The 20,434-nt window shown below is 36.7% G+C and overlaps 1 pseudogene; it reads right to left on the bottom strand.

The window, feature by feature from the left end:
* LOC144252305 (growth factor receptor-bound protein 14-like) overlaps positions 1-20,434 on the bottom strand; it is a 147,991-nt pseudogene that overhangs the window by 101,486 nt on the left and 26,071 nt on the right.

Genomic DNA, 20,434 nt, shown 5'->3' with positions numbered 1-20,434 from the left:
CAGGATTTCTCTGACCAACCACAGTGTTTCTCCCCACCCCATAATAGGCTGCCAGGGTATCTCTCTAGAAGTGTCAATTGACAGCTCGTATGCCTACAAATTTATTTTGCCTGACTCAATGCCATTATTAAATTTTGCATGTTAAAACAGGAGCTACTCCATGCTAATCATAACTTCTGGCTAATTTTAAAAACCCCAGAGCAGTGGTAACACCAAATAGAATACTACATTGTTGTCCTTTTACAAGCCTTACTTCTTCCTTTATCATGGTAAAATACATGTTATATAAATGTGCCATTTTATCCATTCCTAAGTGTAAAATTCCAGTGTCATTAAGTACATTAACGATGCTATACAACCATTACCATTACTTTCAAAACCTTTTCATCATCCCAAACAGAACCTACACCTCTTAAACAAGAACTCCTCACAGCCCTCTTATGCCAAGCCCTTGTCCTGGAGTTGTGGAGCAGTGGTTGGCAGGCAGGAGAACAGGTGGGATCAGAGCCTGCAATGCCTGCATGGGCCTGGGGCTGGCCAGCCAGGGCTGTTCAGTTTCTACTGGAATCCTCTCCTGCCAGGCTGATTGTGGGGAGCAGAGGAATACAAACTTGACCACTGGCACCAAAGTGCTTGTCTAGGGGAGGATTGTAAAGATCCAGGCCAATGTCATTGGCTTCAGAGCACCTGTAATCACTAAGCTAAGTAGATTGATACGATTCTTCTCTGTTTTGCCTCTTTCTCAATATAAGTGCTTGTTCCGAATGGAAAAGTTCAGAAGCTAAAATAACTCCATTGCATGTTTTAAACAGGGGAACACGTTGGCCTTTTGTCACAATGAGGCAAAATATGCTTGGAAAAAAAAAGCCTGCTCTTCTGAAGTCTGCCAGTTTGGATGTTTTTCATGTCCTAGAAACTGCTGCTGACAGCCAAGCATGGTAGGATGAATAAAAAAATCTGGATCTGTCTGTGGATGTTGAAACTGTGAAGCTCCGCCAAGACATGAAGTCATTTTAGGATCCAAGAGATGGAAGGGAAAGCTTAGAACATCACTAAACTGTAACAGATAAACTGGATTCCAACCCAAAACATGACATGAAGTCATTTTAGGATCCAAGAGATGGAAGGGAAAGCTTAGAACATCACTAAACTGTAACAGATAAACTGGATTCCAACCCAAAATACAGATATCCAGCAACACTGTGTTCACAAACAAATGTCTCACTATTGCACTAAGAGGTTAGGGAAAGAAACTGGGGGCTGAGGTTTCACTTGATGCTGCCAACCAAAATAGATGTTCTAGAAAACAAAAGTAATGGATGCTTGAAGGGAAGAAAGAAAGCAGTTCTACCTGAAGTTAAAGTAAAGGCACCTATATCCAAGTAATTTTCAGCAGCATAAAGAACATTGGGGAGGGCTAGAGATGTTGCTCAGTGATAGATTACTTACCTAGAGAACCTGGCTTCCCTCCCCAGCAAAGCAGGGGATGGGGGAACATTGCCTATACAACATACTACAAATTGAAACGACCTTGGATCCCCATTCATGTGTAATAACAGAGCTGATAACAACACATGACTGTTTATCAGAAGTTAGGTTAATGTTTTCTAAATTATCCAAGATTTTGGAAAAGTTCCCAAATCTTGGGCTTTATTCTTCAATATTTAAAAACTAAGACTCTATTTCTAGAGAGGAAAATTTGACCTGGGTGTGCTTAGGAAAATCCAACTATCTGGGTGTTTACTCTTCTCTTCGGGGCTACTTCAAATGCCAGTATTGTAAAAAGATGAGCTACTGCAACATTCTGAGCCTTTCATTCTAACTTGGTTCAAGTGATCTAAACACAGTCTTATTAAAGTCTTATTATTCTTTTGAGACACATTGTTCTCCACTTGACTACTAGATAAATGTTGGCACCTAGTTTGAATGTCATCTCCTCTTCAGATCATTGGACAGCAGCTTCCTGAGCATCTATCTTCAGTAAATAATTAAAGATACATTTAAAAAAAATATAAGGAGTGATGATAGCAAAACATTGGAGGCTACCTAAATGTCCAGCTGCTAGGGATTGGTTAAAATGGGCCAGGTACAGTGGTGCATGCCGGTATGCCTGCGATTCCAGAGGCTAAGATAGGAGGATTACAAGTTCTAGACCTGCCTCAGCAACTTAGTGAGACCCTGTCTCAAAATAAAAAGGGCTGGGGACATACTTCAGTGGTAAATTGTCCCTGGGTCCAATCCCCAGTCCTGGAAAAAAAAGGGCAATTCAATCAAGCAAAATATTTAGGAAAAGAAAAGGAAAAATAAGTCTGCCAGCTTGCCATAGTTTTATTTATCATTTTTATTACTCAAATACATAATGTTTCAATGATGGTAAAAGGACACAAAAATGAAAATCCAGTCCACACTGGATATCTAAACCTAGGGTGCTCAACCCCTGAGCTACTTCCCCAGATCTTTTTAATTTATTTATTTACCTATTTTTGATTAGAGGCGGGATCTCACTAAATTGCCAGGCTGGCCTCAAACTTGCAATCCTCCTACCTCAGCCTCCCAAGCTACTGGCATTACAGAGGTGTCCTCTCACCTGACTAGGACCTGGATAAATTCCTACACACATATTCACTTAGGCCTAATGTTCAGTACTTCTAGCTCCCAAGAAGTTCCTCCTGCCATTCATCTCCTCAGCTAAAGCCCAACTCAAGTCCTTCCCCAAGTGAACTATTCTAACCTTTCAGGTTTTTGAAGTGTGTAGGCAGAAAGATTCTTCGGCCACAGAAATGCTGGACTTGCCACAGAAAAGGGAGGGCTGACCGTGGGTGACTAAGGGCACTGGGGACTGGATGTGCTGGGCTGTGGGTGCCACTCGCCATCCCCAGGTACACCCAGATGCCTCATTTTGCACCTAGATTCAAGGACACCCCACCCCATCCCCACCCCGTCCGTGCTAAGAAGGGTGGTGCACCCAAGCTCTTGGCTCAGGGCGTGGTTTTTCTTTTGGAAGGCCCAATCCCAGGGACACACCCGAGGAGGGAATGAATTTCTCTCCTGTCACTTCCTCTATCAGTTTTCTTAATTTTCCAGAAAGAACAGAAAGAGAAAAAATTTCTCCACCTATCCTTTCATCTGCTAGGAACAATTGAAATATCTCTTTGCCTCCTTGAATTTCTCTTTCAATCAGCAGGTTAAGAACCAGCAAAAGGAACTACTAATGACAAACAACAAAAGAGTTGAATTAGCAATCTTTGGAAGGGTTTCCCATTACATTTAAAAGAATTAAATAGTGGGTGTGATGGTACTGGCCTGTAATCCCAGCTATAGGGAGTCTTAAGCAGGAGGACCGCAAATTCAAGTTGGAGGCCATTGTCTCTAAGTGTTAATTTCTGTTTTCACTGAATGAATGTAATTTAAAATGAGGCCCTTTCAAATCAGTTAACTTCGGCCATTTGAGAAAGATAAGAAAAATGGACTCACGCATGAACCCCCAGCAGAACCTGCTTCTTTGGGATAAATACTGTATGCCACAGCCATGCACTACTTTGGGAAATTACAGATCTGTTCAGAAAGAGAAAGAGGGTTTGAGGGGAGCAGGTTAAAAGGACCCCAGACATTTGTTTTCGATTTAACTAATCATGAAAAGGAAATTGAAAATGAATGAAGGTATCAATTTTGAAAAATATGGCAGTTCTATCCCTGTCAGAAACCCAGTAAGGTTGGTAACAAAGCCCAACAGCCCCAGTGTTCTGCTTGGCACAGTGCTTGGCACATGGCTTGTACTCAGTATGCTTCAGATTCATGGTGCCCTATAAATGAAAAGTTTGCCTAATAGTTGTGTTAACTGTGAGGATTTTATTCATGCTCTCTTCACACCCTATCTTGGTCTACTTGCCATAACAAAATACCTGAGACTCAGTAATTTATAAAGGACAAAAATTTATTTCTTTTGGTTCTAAGGTCTGAAAGGTAGGTATATCAAGACATTGGCAAGTTCAGTGTCAGGTGAAGTCCCTTTCCCCAAACACAGTGTAATCTAGGTGTTCTCATGTGGTGGAAGAGCAATAGAGAGCCTACTGATTCCCTCTAGCCATCTTACAAGGCACTAACCCATCCACATCCACCAAGGCAAGGTCCTCACCATTTAATCACATAGCAGAAGGCCCCACCTCTTAATGCCACCATGAAGGGAACTGAGTTTCAACACATAAATTTGGGGAAACACATTTAGACTACAGAATGACTCCCTTCCCATTACTTTAAAAATAACTCTTTAAAAATATAAACTAGTTCCTGTCGTCTTATGCATACAACTCTTCAACAACTTCTCTTTATTTTTTTCTTAGAATAAAAACCTTAACTCCTTTGCATAACCCATAGATCCACATGACATAGCTGCTTGATTCCCCTCTCACTTGCATCCTAATAAGACTCAGCCTCACGGCCTGCCTCAGTTTTTGCAGGCATACCCTTGTCGTACCTCCAGCCCGCACTGTGCCTCTGAACAGCACGCTCTTTATGTAGCTCTGCTATGGACTCCGTGTGCAAATCCCTCAGCTCTCAGGACAGACCTCAGCTTTCTCAGGGAGCCTCTTATCAGTCAACTAGAGTGAACTCACCACTCCGAGAGACTGTTATCTCACCACTCTCTTTCTATCACAAGACTTATCAAACTGGGACATTGTCTTTCTTAGTAAATATCTGTCTTTCTCAGGGAAGTAACAGCATTGTAAGAAGAGAGGAGTCATCTCTCTGTTCACAGAAATATTCCCAGTGGCTAAGACAGTGTGCATAGTGCCTGATGCTTTTTAGAAGGTCAAAAATATTGTCTGATTTAATGAGCGAATGGTAAACAGAAACATATGCCAGTTCCTTGTTAGAGATCCTTCTCTATATCCAAGGTTGAACTTCAGAATTCATGATAAAAACATGCCACTAGTTGGTCAAGTCAGAGAACAATCTGCTTCATCTGTTCCTCTCCCAGCCTTATTTATACAACAAACATGTATATCACTAGGACAGTACTAATTTTAGAGGATATAGATAATAACATTTATAACAGCTAATTTACACTGAGCAATTCAGACACTTAATCCTTCTAGTATAATATAATGTTGAATCAACTATTCCCATTTTGCAGAAGAGAAAATCTGAGCTCCACAGCCTACATAATGTGCCAAGGTCACATTTTTACTAAATGACAGACCTTGATTTGAAATCCTAGGTGTGTCAAATCCCAAGTACAAATTCTTAACCATAAACAAATCAGTTTATTGCTTTAAGAACCTCACAGGGGGGGATGTCAATCATGAAATCTATTAATGTTCACTGTGCAACATGGTGATCAAATGACGATCTGGTGGATGCTCAGACAAGATTCTCTGGGTGGGAAAAGAGTTTCAAAAGCCAGGGAAGGTATAGTTGAATCCTTTGGTGCCAGTGTAACGTGGAACTTTCAGTATCCTGTTCTGGAGTTACATTGTCTGTACTTCAAAATGTTGTAGGCTTCTTGGGAAAAAAATGATTCAATATTTCAGCATAGCAGTTTTTCCATCTATCAAAAGGGAATGAAAACAACATGTATTATATCAGGTCCATGGGATGATTTAATGAGTTAAATCGTATCATGTGTTTAGACCAGTGTTTGGCATATAGTAAGCATGCAATAAATGTCATATTTTTAATCTATGAAAACATAGATGGTTATCAGGATGGATTAAATTTTGGCAAAAATGGCTTTCTAAAATGAAGGGACACAAGTGCCTATAAGGAATAAAGTGACAGAGTCAAAATCTTGAGACATTCTATAGGTTGAAATTTTGGGGTTTCTGTGTGGAGAGGAAGGTGGTATTATCACATGACAGGAGAGGGAGATAGTATCATACCATCAACAGCAGCAGACCTGGCGTGTAGCCAATATTGTGGTGAGCATTACAGGTGAGCATCGCCTGTGAGCGGGGCCTGGCTGGAGGAAAAATGTGGGACAGTGACTAGACACAAGAAAAGGCCCTAGACACTCAGGATTGGAGAGCCACCCAGTGGGGGAGGAGGAGCCACTTCACAGTGATTGGTTCCAGGGTATTGGGAGGAGAAATTACAAAATTAGAGATTTCTACCCCATTCACAATAGCCTCAGAAAAAATAAAAAAAAAAACATAATTTGGAATCAATCTAATAAAAGTGGTGAAAGACCTCTACAATGAAAACTACAGAACACTAAAGAAAAAAAATTAAAGATCCTAGAAGATGGGAAGATCTCCCATGCTCCTAGAAAAGCAGAATTAGTATCTTCAAAATGGCCATATGACAAAAAGCACTATACAAATTTAATGCAATTCCTGTTAAAATACCAATGATGTTCTTCATAGTAATAGAAAAAACAATCATGAAATTCATTTGGAAACTAAGAGATACAAATAGCCAAAGCAATCCTTACCAAGAAGAGTGAAGCAAAAGGCATCACAATACCAGACTTTAAACTATACTACAGAGCAATAGTAACAAGAACAGCATGGTGTTGGCACCAAAAGAGATGTGTAGACCAATCATACAGAATAGAAGACACAGACAAACTCACATAATACAGTTATTTCTTACTAGACAAAGACGCCAAAAAACTTTATTGGAGAAAAGACAGCCTCTTCAACAAATGGTTCTGGGAAAACTGGAAATCCACATGTAACAAAATGAAAGACAACCCCTATCTCTCACTCTGTACAAAAATTAATTCAAAGTGGATCAAAGACTTAGGCACTAGAACAGAGACCTGTGCCTAACAGAAGAAAAAATAGGCCCAGATCTTCACCATATCCTCTTAAGAACTGACTTCCTTCACAAGACTCCTAAAGCACAAGAAGTAGAATCAAGAATCAATAAATAGGATGGGTTCAAACTAAAAACTTCTTCACAGCAAAGGAAATTATCAATATGAATAGAGCCTACAGACTGGGAAAAAATCTTTACCAAGGAACCTCAGATACAGCATTAATCTCTAGGAAAAAAATCTTAACACCAAATAAATAAATAAATAAATAAAAATAACCCAATCAATAAATGGTCTAAGGAATTGAACAGGCACTTCACAGAAGAAAAAATACAACTGATCAACAAATATATGAAAAAATGTCCAACATCTCTAGCAATTAGAGAAATACAAAGCAAAACTACACTGAGATTTCATTTCACTCCACTCAGAATGGCAATCATCAAGAATACAAGAAACAATAAATGTTGGTGAGGATGTAGGGAAAAAATACACTCATACACTGCTGTTGGGCTCTAAATTGGTGCAGCTAGTATGGTAATCAGTATGGAGATTCCTCAGAAAATTTGAAATGGAGCCACCATTTGACCCAGCTATCCCACTCCTTGGTTTATATCCAAAGGACTTAAAATCAGCATACTACAGTGATGCAGCCACATCAATGTTTATAGTAGCTCACATTAGCTAAACTATAAAAAAGAAAACCTAGGTGTCCTTCAACAGATGAATGGATAAGGAAAGGTGGCATATATATGCAATGGAGTATTAGCCTTAAAGAATGGAATTATAGCATTTGCAGGTAAATGGATGGAGCTAGTGAATATCATGCTAAGTGAAATAAGTCAATCCCTAAAAAACACGGTTGAATATTTTTTTTTCTGAAATGAGAATGCTAATTCACAATGGGGGCAGGGAGACTAGAGGTATTTTGGACTAGGCAGAGGGATGTGAAGGGAGAGGAGGGGGTATGGGGGTTGGAAGGATAGTAGAATAAATCAGACATTATTACCCTATATGCATATATGACTACACAACCAGTGTAGTCATGTACAACCAGAAGAATCAGAAGTTATACATTTATGCATGATGTGTAAACATGCATTATACTGTCATTTATAACTAATAAGAAAAAATTTAAAAAATCAGAGGAGGTCACATTCACATAAAAGTTTGCTAATTCCTCCAAGATGAACCAATCACCTAGAAAGTGTTCTTTCCCTACCCTGTCCAGGCAATTACTCTAAAGAAAGTCTTCAACCTTCTCTACTTCCCATAATATCAACCTCTATATTTAGAGAGAGGAAGTAAGACAATATATAAGAATCCCAAATCATACTTTTATCCTTTTAACCACAGGTAAAAAAAAAAAAAAAAAAAAAAAAAAAAAAAAAAAAAAAACATGGCCATCTGTGGGATCTAGTATAGGTAGGCGCACTTTGATTATCTACTCAGTCCCACTAATGGATGGCAGGACCCTGTTGCAGTGCTCAGGGGCACTTTCATCAAAGCAGACTCATCACAATGACTGAAACAAGGCCAGAGCACAACATGGAAAGTACAGTGTATTGCTCCTGTAGGAAGGGTAGATGAGAGGTAGCATAAAAACTGCACTGCATGGAAAGAAGAATATTGCAAGGTGGAGGACCTAAACATACAATTACAAATGCAATAATAATATACATTAGAATTCTAGACAATGTGCTGAGTGTTTTATTTGAATGATTTCATTTAATTGCCAAGAAAACTTCAAAAGTGGTGGTGATAATGGAAATAGTAATAGGGGTAGTGGTGGGGGTAGTCCCCTATAGGGGAAAAAAACCCAAAACACTCCTCAACTAAACTATGAATCTACTCAGAATGGGCTAGAATTCAAATATATAAAGTGTGACAGCTGAGCTATCATCTCAACCTGGTTCCTGGTACCTTGTGTATTGTGTGGCTCTTAATTAGAAGGTGGTAAATTATTTATGCTTACAAAGGATATTGGCATGACAAAAAAACTAAACACTTGATACTCCAACTGAGAAACAAGTGTTTATGACAGTGAGAAATTCATTTGGGGGATTTCTGCTATCAGCTTTTAGGTCATTATTGTGATGTGCTCCTCCAAAAGGTAGGACTTTCTTTAGGCCATCACTAAAATCCTTTTTAATAATGTATAAAAAATCCCTCTAATTTGTGACCTGAGGAATATGCTGTTAGAGACATTCTAAGCAGTACCCCAATTATGAGTGTTCCTATAGGTCCCAGAAGGTCTAAGTGTGAGATCCAAGACTGGCACAAGGTGACACAATCTACAAGAGGTAAACATGGAGGTTTGGCTGAGGGAATGTTCAGTGAATATTACAATAACCCTACATTTCAAAAAACTACTCTGTCCCCCACTAGTATTATGAGTAACACTGTAAATCACCCACCTATTCCCAAATGAATATAGGACAGAAAATTGTAAGACGTATATGGACAAGAGTCAATTCAACCAGAAGTAGACACAGGAAGGCACAGCACAGCAGGGTTTCCACCACATTGATAGTTATGTCTCTATATAGTTCATGTGCTTTGAAATTCTATCTACTTTATTTTACATATTTAAAAATATTCTATCAAAGGGATCCATAGGCTTTACTAGACCACCAAATGGAACCAAGGCACCACAAAGCATGAGAACTCCTGGCAATGGAACAGCTTATGGAACAGCTTTAAATCAGTAAAGCCAGCTTGGAATGCCAAGCTGTAACCTTTGCCAATGACAATCATTCCCCGTCAGGGTAATTAGGATCCAGGGAACAGTCTGATCTGCCTACCAGAATACAGCCACCATGAGTAGAGTTATCCTTGTTGGTATTTAAAAGACAGATACCACATGAATTAATTGATGCTGAATACCCTGAAACAGAGTAAAATAAAAGTCTACTCATATAAACCAGGACTTTCCTAATACAGGTGAAACAAGTAATTATTCCAAATTAAAGCACCCTAATAATTTTAGTCTTGTTTGATTAGTTCTTCCAAATGTTTCAAAATGATTACCTATTCCTTCAATATATGGAAATAAAAAAGAACATCAAGGATTGGATGGCTGCGGCACTCCCTTCTTTCTGAGAGAGTGAGGCATGCCAACACCCACATATGAACAGAAATAGAAGAAAACCAAGCTAATCTGTCATCATTCCCATCCAGACTGGGGCAAAATAATATAACATGGCTAAATCACAATGGAAAGGATTCCAAAGGAAATTTACATGTTCTGGGGAATGCATTTCAAAACTGGAGTGCCTGTGAATGTGTCTGACATTCTCAGATTTAACGTCATAATAAATTTACACACACATACACATACACACAGCCACACAGAGGCAAGTACCCTTTTTTAAAAGAAATTAAGAAAACAATAATTTCCCTCCGTGTTATGGTTTAGATATTAGGTGTCTCCCAAAGGCTCATGTGTGAAACAATGCAAGAAATTTAGAGTGAAATGATTGGGTTATGAGAGTCTTCAACTAATCTACTGCATCAATCCACTGACAGGGATTATCCATAGTCAGGTAAGGTGTGGTTGGAGGAGGTGGGTACCTGGGGATGTGTCTTTAGGGTTTATATTTTATCCCTGGTGAGGAGAGCTTGCTCTCTCTCCGCTTCCTGGTGGCCATGGCTTTTCTCCACCACACACTTCTGCCATGGTGTTGTGCCTCATCTCAGTTACCAAAGAATGGAGTCAGCTGTCTATGGACTGAGACCTCTGAAACTGCGAGCCCCCAAATAAACTTTTCCTCCTCTAATTGCTCTTGTCAGGTCTTTTGGTTGCAGCAGTAAAAAAGCTGACTAAAACACTCCATGACTCTTTCCTCAGTAATTTTGACTTTTGATTTAAAATTAAAGTAAGCAATTTCATATAAAATCTGAGCTCCCCAATAGTAACTTTAGATCAGCAATGAAGTTAGAAACACAAATAACAAATACAAGCACAAATTGATCAAATTATAATAATATAGTATTTAAAATATTAAATTTTATGATATTTGTTTGAAATGGAGATATCATGAGAAAGTGCATTCCAATTCATAACACAGTGTGTTTCTATAAATTGAAAATAAATCAGAAATACCCAGGCCCATGATGAAAGTTTGAAAGGGGCAAGTGTGATTACCTCCCACTATTCCACCAGCAAGTCCTGTGTCTTTCAGGGTTTGTGGACACCTGACCAGTAATTTATTTATATATTTTTAATTTTTTATTAGTTATTGGTGGACCTTTTTCATTTATTTTTCTATATGTGATGATGAGAATCAAACCCAGTGCCTTACACATGCTAGGCAAGCACTTTACCACTGAGCCACAATCCCAGCCCCATGACTAGTAATTTATAATAGTAGATTAATGTTCTAAGTTTTATTGTTTTAGGAGTTAGATTTGCAATGAGAAGTAAAGTGAATATTAAAAATCCAATAAGTAATTCTTTTTCAGTGATATTGATTTTATTCACATTTCATGAATGTGTTCTATGTTTTGTAAACAAAAATGTATAGTTTTTAATCTAAAAGTGAATTATGCAGTTTTGAAATATTGATTAAAAAAAACTGTCTTTCCCACAAGCGTGTTACAAGGCTCAGTTAGAGGGGATGGGCAATATTTTGTATAACATTGAGGTTTACTTGATGTTTTATTTCTCCTCTTTTTTTAAAGAACAATGATTATTCTTCCCACCAAACTGGGAATAAGAATCATAGAATAACAACAACAACAACATCAAAACCCAGCCAAACAAACAAAACTAAAAAGTAAAAACATCCCAGATTGTCTTGGAGTTGTAACAAACAGGCAGGTTACTGTCTCAAGTTTTCAAAATTTTTGGCTTCCATAATGATGTTACCATGCTAAAAAAACTAAAAGGGGCACAAAGAGAAGAACAAAGATTTACCTATTAGGATCCTCATAGGTCTTGAATCTTTCTTTCTACCTGTTTTAATTGGTTTCCTGATTTATTAATGAAAGGATCTAACGAATGTTCTGAAAAAGCATGAGTTGAACATAAAATATTAAGGTGACAATTTTATGTTATCATAGTTTATATATCATAAAGTATGTGCAAATTATCAAAATTTTTTCAATAGTTTGATCATTTTCTTAAAAATATATAATCTAAGCCAATTATTAAGAAATGAAAAAAGTGCAATTAACAATGTGCCACTAATATGTTCAATACTAGTATAGATTTTATGGTACAATTAGTAATTCAATGACTTTAATGAAAGTTTTCTAGACAAAAAAACAATTTACTTCAAAATAATTTTAAGCTGCTACCACAAAGTATGATTTGATCCTTTGGCTGTAATAAAACCAGAGAACATACAATTCAAAATTGTTTTTAGTTTTATTAACAAGTCATGTATAGTTTCTTTTAATTAATAGCTAAAGGTTTTGTCATGCTCTTTAATATTAAAAAAGTAGTATAACTGGAATTCAGTTTGCAAAAAGGTCATTCTGAAACCTGATTTCTTCTTCATATTTGGTGTTTGAGAATTCTAGGGCTGTCATATTTTAAAAAGGAGAAGATAAAAGTTTGAAGTATTCATATTTGAAGAAAATACAATAATATATGAAACCACAAAAGAACACTCCAAAACATTTTTTCCTAAGGTTTAATTTCAACTTACAAATTTTAAATGACGATTGTAATGCCAATAAAAGTTTTCATTTATTTGCAATGCACGAAATATTTTTTTTTATAACTTGCAGGTGAAATATTACTTTCACCACAGTATTTTTACCCCTATTTATGCTCTCTTTTAATTATTTTCCCCCTTGAGTCTCTTTCTTCAACAGTTTAACACGTTCACTTCTGGCTCAGCTATAGCGCAATCCCAGAACAATAATATTTCAACTTCCAAGGAAGAACACCCTTCTTGAGTTGGTAGAACTCCACCAGCTGGATTAGATCCATAAATCTAGTGTGGCCATCATCTAGCATGTGGAACATTTCACCATCATCTTCCACCTGCAATAGGAAAAGCAACAAGCTGGTAAAGAGGGTAAAAAATCCATCCAGAAAAATGATGGTTGTTCCACTGCAAGCCAAAGTTGTTCCACTTCATGCCAAAATTGACAAGTTTATAAAACTAAGGACTGTGCAGAGAACAGCATGGCATGCCCACTTCTTTGATTTCACTTACATTTTAAAGAAGTATCATATGATCCTTGGATAAGAAACATGCCTCCACTTTCTCTGCATCTAATTCTCCCAGAGTTCTGTTTAGTTAGGATAGTTTAACAATTTTGAGTCAATGAACAGAGAGAAATCTGCACTATTCAGTGTAAAGGTAGACAGGATATTTTAATGCTTCTGTGTACAGAAATTAATTTCTATTTCTAAACATTGTCTCAGTATATTAAATGCCTCAGTATATTAAAGAATGACTATTCATATAATTTTTATCATCAAATTCATTCTGAAGCAATAACATATTATGCTAATGGAATGTCAGTTGACTTTTTTGTTTGGTGGTGAAGTCTTCTAGCATTAAACGCTCATTCTTGCTGGGGACAGTGATCAAAAAATCAAAGAAGCAGGGTTGGTGCTCTATATGGCCTTTGAATGATTTCAAAAAGAGCCAATTCAAAGGAAAGCATTAGTAATTTAAATAAGACCTTCCTGAAAGTAGATTGAATCTGTTTTCCTCTGCCTGATTCCAATATGCACGTCACATATGTACATATGTGCACATGCTGACACACAACAGCAGAAGAAAAAAAAAAAAACCAAAGCAAGTTGTGCCAGCCAAAAACAGAGTCACAGATATTTTAAAAATGTTCCCAGGATTATTGAAATGTCCACCAATCTCACAGTTCCTGTGTTTCTATACAAATAATTTAAAACAAATGAACAAAAACTAGCAACAATAATAGCAAAAAATGTCTTTGAGAGAAGAGAAGAGAAAGGGTTTTTAAAATAATGTTTTTTTAAGGAATGGTTAGAACTCAGAAAAAAGAATCTTTAGTGGCCTTTTAACAATAGGTGGCATGGGGTCTATACAATATTGCTAAATCATATTTCGTGCAAAAAAAAGATAAATTTAATTTTTACAATTCCTGTATTTCTTATATTAATTCAGGCTCATAAAACCATTTCTGCCAAATTTAACTCTGGTCAAAGCACAAGCTCCCACATTATATTTAATAAAAGGAACAACAGGAAAACAAAGTTTCCAAAAGCTTATGCATTAAGATCATATCTAATATATGAATATGAAATCACAAATTACTTAGTGGTATAATTTGAAACTGAGTGCTTTATTCTTTGTCCATGACTCATTGACAGGACGAAAGTTTTGGGGTTACTCTGACTATCCCTTACCAAGAAAACTCTAAAAAGAGAGAGGAAGAATTTCAATATGTTTCTACATTTACTCACAGATTTCATAGAAACATGCCATGTAACAAACCCAGGATGTGTACTCATAAAAGCTGTAGCTTGGATCTCCTTAACTGTGTATTCAGTGGGTATGATTATTAAACTTGGTGAATTATATGTTACAACATAATCTCTTACTACAAAACTGTCATCAGTGCTAATGTAATTTTAATAGGATAAATACTCAGTCTATTTGTGACATTGTTTGCTTACAATACCCAGCATAACATTCCATTGGCATCAACAGTTCATTTTGTCCTTTTTCCACTGGGAAATTGGGTATTCCCATGTAACTACCAGAAAGAATAAGGGATGAGAACAAAAAAGGGATGAGTGTGTGTGTGTGTGTGTGTGTGTGTGTGTATGTGTGTGTGTATATATATATATATATCATAATGATTTAGAGTAAAATCATTTTTACCCCCGTTCTACACTTGGTCTGCTTTCTTCTTTTGATTCTGGCTTCTACTGTTACACGACAGAAAATAAGAAATGCTATATCCTTAAAATCCATCTTTAAATTGTTTATTAAATGTTTAAGTAAAAATGTTTCAAGTTAAAAAAAATATACCCAACATGCAATTTAACCTTGAAGAATGCAGTGGGAAAGCCTCTATTAATGTCAGGTTACAAAAAGAAGACGTGGTCTAATGGTCTCAGAAAAAAATGCTGCTGGGTATGGATTCTTATTTACTGGCAATGAAGTGAAAAGTCAGTTTTGTATTAATTACTGGAAAACACACTTTGTAAGTCATCCCCACTAGTGACTCCAATACTAATCTCACTGTGCCTGGGCAAAGAGGCAGCCAAATTTGAGACATCACAGATGTCTGATGAAATTATCCATTTTATTTGTGAAACTCTGATAGTACATCATTGGGAGACAGGACAAAGGGCATTTTATGGGAAAATTAAGCAGTAATTCTTCCTCCTCCCAAGCAGATCACCACTACCACCTGATGGACCACCTGACACCTCCACAACTTTCCAAAGGAATACCAAAATAATAGAAACAGGCATGATTACTCTGTTCAATTATTTTCTCCAGGTTACAAATTCATAAATAAAGGGAATTATAATCTTCTAAAACATTTAAATCATTCTTTCTTGTTTTTTTCTTTTCCTGACCTCACTGGATTGTAAACTCTGATCACTATTCAAATTTATATCCAACAAAAGACCATGCTCCAAGCAGAGAAGTATATTAAAATCTTTTCTTATTTAGACTCTGATGAAATGCTGACTTGTTATTAATAATCTTCCATGTGAAGATGCATTTTTACCCAAATGTCAGTATTAAATCTCCTCAAACCCTTGTCATCATCTTAAGTCAACCTTTGAAGATAAAAGATTCTTTCTCCAGTTGTTTAAACTGACAACGGTTTCATTTCTCATCCAATCCTCAATAAAATGTTCTCATTGTACTGCATTTGGGAAGGAACTTAGCAGTATTAAAGTACCTGAAACTGAGTAATGTGAGAAGAAAATCCTTCAGATTATAAATCTCTCATAAAATATTTTAAGCTTTTCTTGTGTACTCCATGGTATCCCATTAAAAGATAACACAAAAAATCATCAAAAGTACTCTTTTAATAGATTCATATTTTTAAGCTGTTAATATTTAGAGAAAAAGCAATAGGGATGTAAACAGAAATAAAAGCAAACATTGAAAACATCAGAAAAAAAAATTTCTACTTAATATACCCTGCATTATACCTAAAAAGAATTACAATGTATAGGATAATGTCATAATGTAAATCATATTTTAGAATAATATTAATTACTTGTTCAAATTGAAACATTGATACCCAAAAACAAGGTTAGTTTTTTTTTTTTTTTTTTGCTCTCATGAATTAATATCTAAAATGCTAGAATTGGCACAGAATGGATAACATTAGTGCTCTTAGTCAAGAACAAAGAATACTATTCTCTTCTCTGTTAATTTATACACAAATACTAAGCACACTCTGTGTACTGGGTATTATACAGATATTGCTAGAATTCAGTGATAGCCACTCTTACAGAACAAAGTCATTTCTGTGTTATGATAAGCCAAAATTAAAAACACTTGGTGTTCACTGAATAAATTATTATTATTTACTGGCAAAATCCAAACCAAATCCAAAATCCAAACCCAAATTCTACTCAACACTAAAAGTATCAAACTTACCCATCCACAAGTCCTTGCTGAATAATCAATCGCTGAGCTTCATCTCTGGAAATCTTGTGGTGAAACCATGGCTGGGACCGATGGATGGCTAAAGAAATAAAATAAATGAATACAAAAGTTTGCTTGCAGTGACTGAAATTTCACTACATATATGCCCCCCATCACTTAGTGACCACATGTCACTAAAGTCATGTCAAGCTGCCCATCAGCTCAGTGACCAAGGCTAGGAGCACACATACCTATTTTTGTGGCAGAGGTCTGTGAGGAGGCAGTGGGTCTACTGTGACTGCCCAGGTGCAAACATCCTTTTTTTCTGAGCAAGGAATGGGGGTGAAACAAACTGAAATTAAAAATTCTTTCAAGAAAGTGAAATTATGAGTACCCTCCAAGCGAGTCCTTCTTCAACTGCAACTGAAAGAGCTTAGGTGGGATTTTTCTATAACTCTGCTTTTCTGACCTGAGAAGTCCATTACTACCAGGGAGTTCTCTGATATACTTCTCTGGAAAAAAATTCTGAAAAACAAAACAAAACCAGAAAACACTTGCAAGTCATGAAAATCTTCAAAAGTTTACTGTTTTGCTGGCAATATGCTTCAATTTGAGACTGGGATTCCCAAAGTGGCTATCAGGAAATTAAAAAGTTAAAAGTACATATTCATTATAAAATGATGCTATGGAGAACTTTGCTAAATAAGTTCAATAGCTATTTGTTAGGATAACTGAATTAAGTGGTGAGTAATGTGATGAAAATCTTTAAAAGCATGTTTTTCCCCTAAAAAAACCTCTTTTTCACATTATCTCCTAATATGGCAAAACTCCAACTGAGGAAGAAATAACCCTTCCTACTGGCTATAAAGAACTACCACTTCTGAACTCATCTCTGTATTAAACTTTATGTCAAATCCACCAACTTTGAAGCCACAATTTTATGATTCAAAATATGTAAAAACTATAACTTAGATTGATACACATCTTCTTAGAAATAGTACTCATGTTTTATAAAGGAGCAAATTGGAGTATGTGTTTTGAAAGCTTATCATATCAAGTTTAATTTTATTTGGAAAATGAAATTTAGCAGAATAATACTACATAATACTAGATTTCATATTAAAATTTTTATAATGGGGCTGGGGTTATGGCTCAGCAGTAACGCACTTGCCTGGCTTGTGTGAGGCACTGGGTTTGATTCTCAGCACCGCATACAAATAAATAAATTTCTGTCAACAACTAATTTTTTTTAAATTATGTTGTAATATATAAACACTTTTTCATTTTTGAAGAGATGGGTGGCCAAGTGAGAGCTGCAAAAACAATTTTGAATGACAGAAGCACAGACATGAAAAGAAGACATATTTAAACAAATGTAATCAAAACAATGATAAAGTCAGTGTTTTTGCTAATTACTTCTTATATTCATAGTCTCTAAAGGGAAAGTAAAACATATAAATACTGGATCTTATTTTTATTTTCTTTTTTCTGGCATGCTATTTTGCAATCATCTTTCAAGAAACAGGCATGCTATCTACAATGAGTCGTGAGTACTAAAAGAGAAAATTGCCAAATCCTCTAGTCAAGAGTCTCACATGTCTTATACACTAGGAACATAACTTAAAACTAAGCAAAATAAAAAAAAAAAAAAAACTAAATGGAAGTGTGTATCACTTATTCTTCAATAATTACTAAAAGAACAAAACCCAAAGTGAAATTACACTGGTAAAGTCTGAGCCAACCTGCATCTGGAGACTTGTGGCTTTCACACACACACTCTCTCTCTACATTTGGAAAAGATACTATAGTCAAATGTGGGCTTCAAATAAAACCTTATCCTCAAGAAAAAAAAAATTAGGTTTCTTTATCACTGCCCCACACATGCCATTTTATTAGCATCTGTTATTTTCTCTTCAAACCATGTGATAATGGATGACAATCTTATTATGGTCCATCTATATTTCTAGAGATCTGGCATGCAATCTTCCATTTGTTACAGGAGCCTTTATAACTGACAGCTGCTCTTTCCAGACAGATGCTGTCTCAGTAATCTCTATTTGCTGTCACACCTTAGTTTGCCCTTCTCACCCTGTGATTTTCCGTGCTGGGAAGTGGACCAGTTGGATATACTTTTGCTTTCCCAACATTAATGGAAAGTGTCTGCCTGCCCAAATCAGAATAACAAACCTGGATCCTAATGATAGATTTCTCCTTATAACATCTTTAACTTCAAATGCCAAGATGGGTTCTATAATGAGAAGTTCCTGATAACATAAAAATACTGTGAGGAAAAAAAAAATAAGCTGTTGGTCTCTCCCTACCCAATACAGGGGACCAGATGTACAATAAGATCCCATGTTCCATAATTATCAGACAAACAGAGAATACAAGACAATTAAAGAAATTTTCCATTTGCTACAATAACTACACTAAGAGGAAATAGGAGTGTACAGTAAATGTTGTCTACTGAATGGCAGGTGGTGGATGAAAAATCAATAGTTTACCTTTGGTGGACGAAGAAATGGAAGTAAAGCAAAGTCTGTCAAACCCAAAAGGTCATTTTCAGCTCAATTTCTTTCACATAGGAAAGCAATGCTGGTAACATTCAGAACTGGCTGTATTTCTCAAATATTTGTTCCTTTTTCTAGCTCTTCTTAGGGGATGAACAGGGTAGGCCCTAGCAAAATGAGCCATGATTTTAATTGCATAGCCTTTCTCTCTAAGAAGGGAAGCCTGGGTGTACCCTGGATTACCCAGGCCAGACTCTGAGACTGCTTGTATACACTTTTAGTGAGGATTACATGTAAAATGGTTTTTAGGCAATATAACTACATGGCAGCTAGCCATGCTTTCTCTGTCACTCTATTTGAAGGATCTTGATAAACCTGCAGCTCAGAATGACTGAACAAGAGGGCAAAGAATTCCTCCAGATATCGTTCTCTCATCTGCTTCATACAGTGGACACCCCAGATGAGTCAGGAGATTATGCAACTACCCCCTTCTTTTACACTGCAGGACACCAGAGATCCAACCAAGATCACACACCTTATGGTAAAAATAGCAACCAATATGTCTCATCTAGGGTTATTTCAAGTGCCACATAGTGGGAGGTAAAGGAAAGAAACTGCAGCTTAGCATGTCTAGCCCAGGGTTAAAAGTAAAGCCTATTGTTTAATTTTTTGAATTCTTTGTATACTCTGGATATTAGGGCTCTATCTGAAGTGTGAGGAGTAAAAAATTAAACAATAAGAAAACAAATAACCCAATCAACAAATGGGCGAAGGACCTGAACAGACACTTCTCAGAGGAGGACATACAATCAATCCACAAGTACATGAAAAAATGCTCACCATCTCTAGCAGTCAGAGAAATGCAAATCAAAACCATCCTAAGATACCATCTCACTACAGTAAGATTGGCAGCCATTATGAAGTCAAACAACAACAAGTGCTAGAGAGGATGTGGGGAAAAGGGTACTCTTGTACATTGTTGGTGGGACTGCAAATTGGTGTGGCCAATATGGAAAGCAGTATGGAGATTCCTGGGAAAGCTGGGAATGGAACCACCATTTCACCCTGCTATTGCCCTTCTCAGACTATTCCCTGAAGACCTTAAAAGAGCATGCTACAGGGATACTGCTACATCGATGTTCATAGCAGCACAATTCACAATAGCTAGACTGTGGAACCAACCCAGATGCCCCTCAATAGATGAATGGATTAAAAAAATGTGGCATTTATACATGATGGAGTACTACGCAGCACTAAGAAATGACAAAATCATGGAATTTGCAGGGAAATGGATGGCATTAGAGCAGATTATGCTAAGTGAAGCTAGCCAATCCCTAAAAAACAAATGCCAAATGTCTTCTTTGATATAATGAGAGCAACTAAGAACAGAGCGGGGAGGAAGAGCAGGAGGAAAAGATTAACATTAAACAGAGTCATGAGGTGGGAGGGGAAAGGGAGAGAAAAGGGAAATTGCATGGAAATGGAAGGAGACCCTCATTGTTATACAAAATTACATATAAAAGGTTGTGAGGGGAATGGGAAAAAAATAAGGAGACAAATGAATTACAGTAGATAGGGTAGAGAGAGAAGATGGGAGGGGA

This window comes from Urocitellus parryii, unplaced genomic scaffold (genome assembly GCF_045843805.1).
Source record: "Urocitellus parryii isolate mUroPar1 unplaced genomic scaffold, mUroPar1.hap1 Scaffold_40, whole genome shotgun sequence".
NCBI classification, from domain to species: domain Eukaryota; kingdom Metazoa; phylum Chordata; class Mammalia; order Rodentia; family Sciuridae; genus Urocitellus; species Urocitellus parryii.
This window is presented reverse-complemented; position numbering and strand designations above follow the sequence as displayed.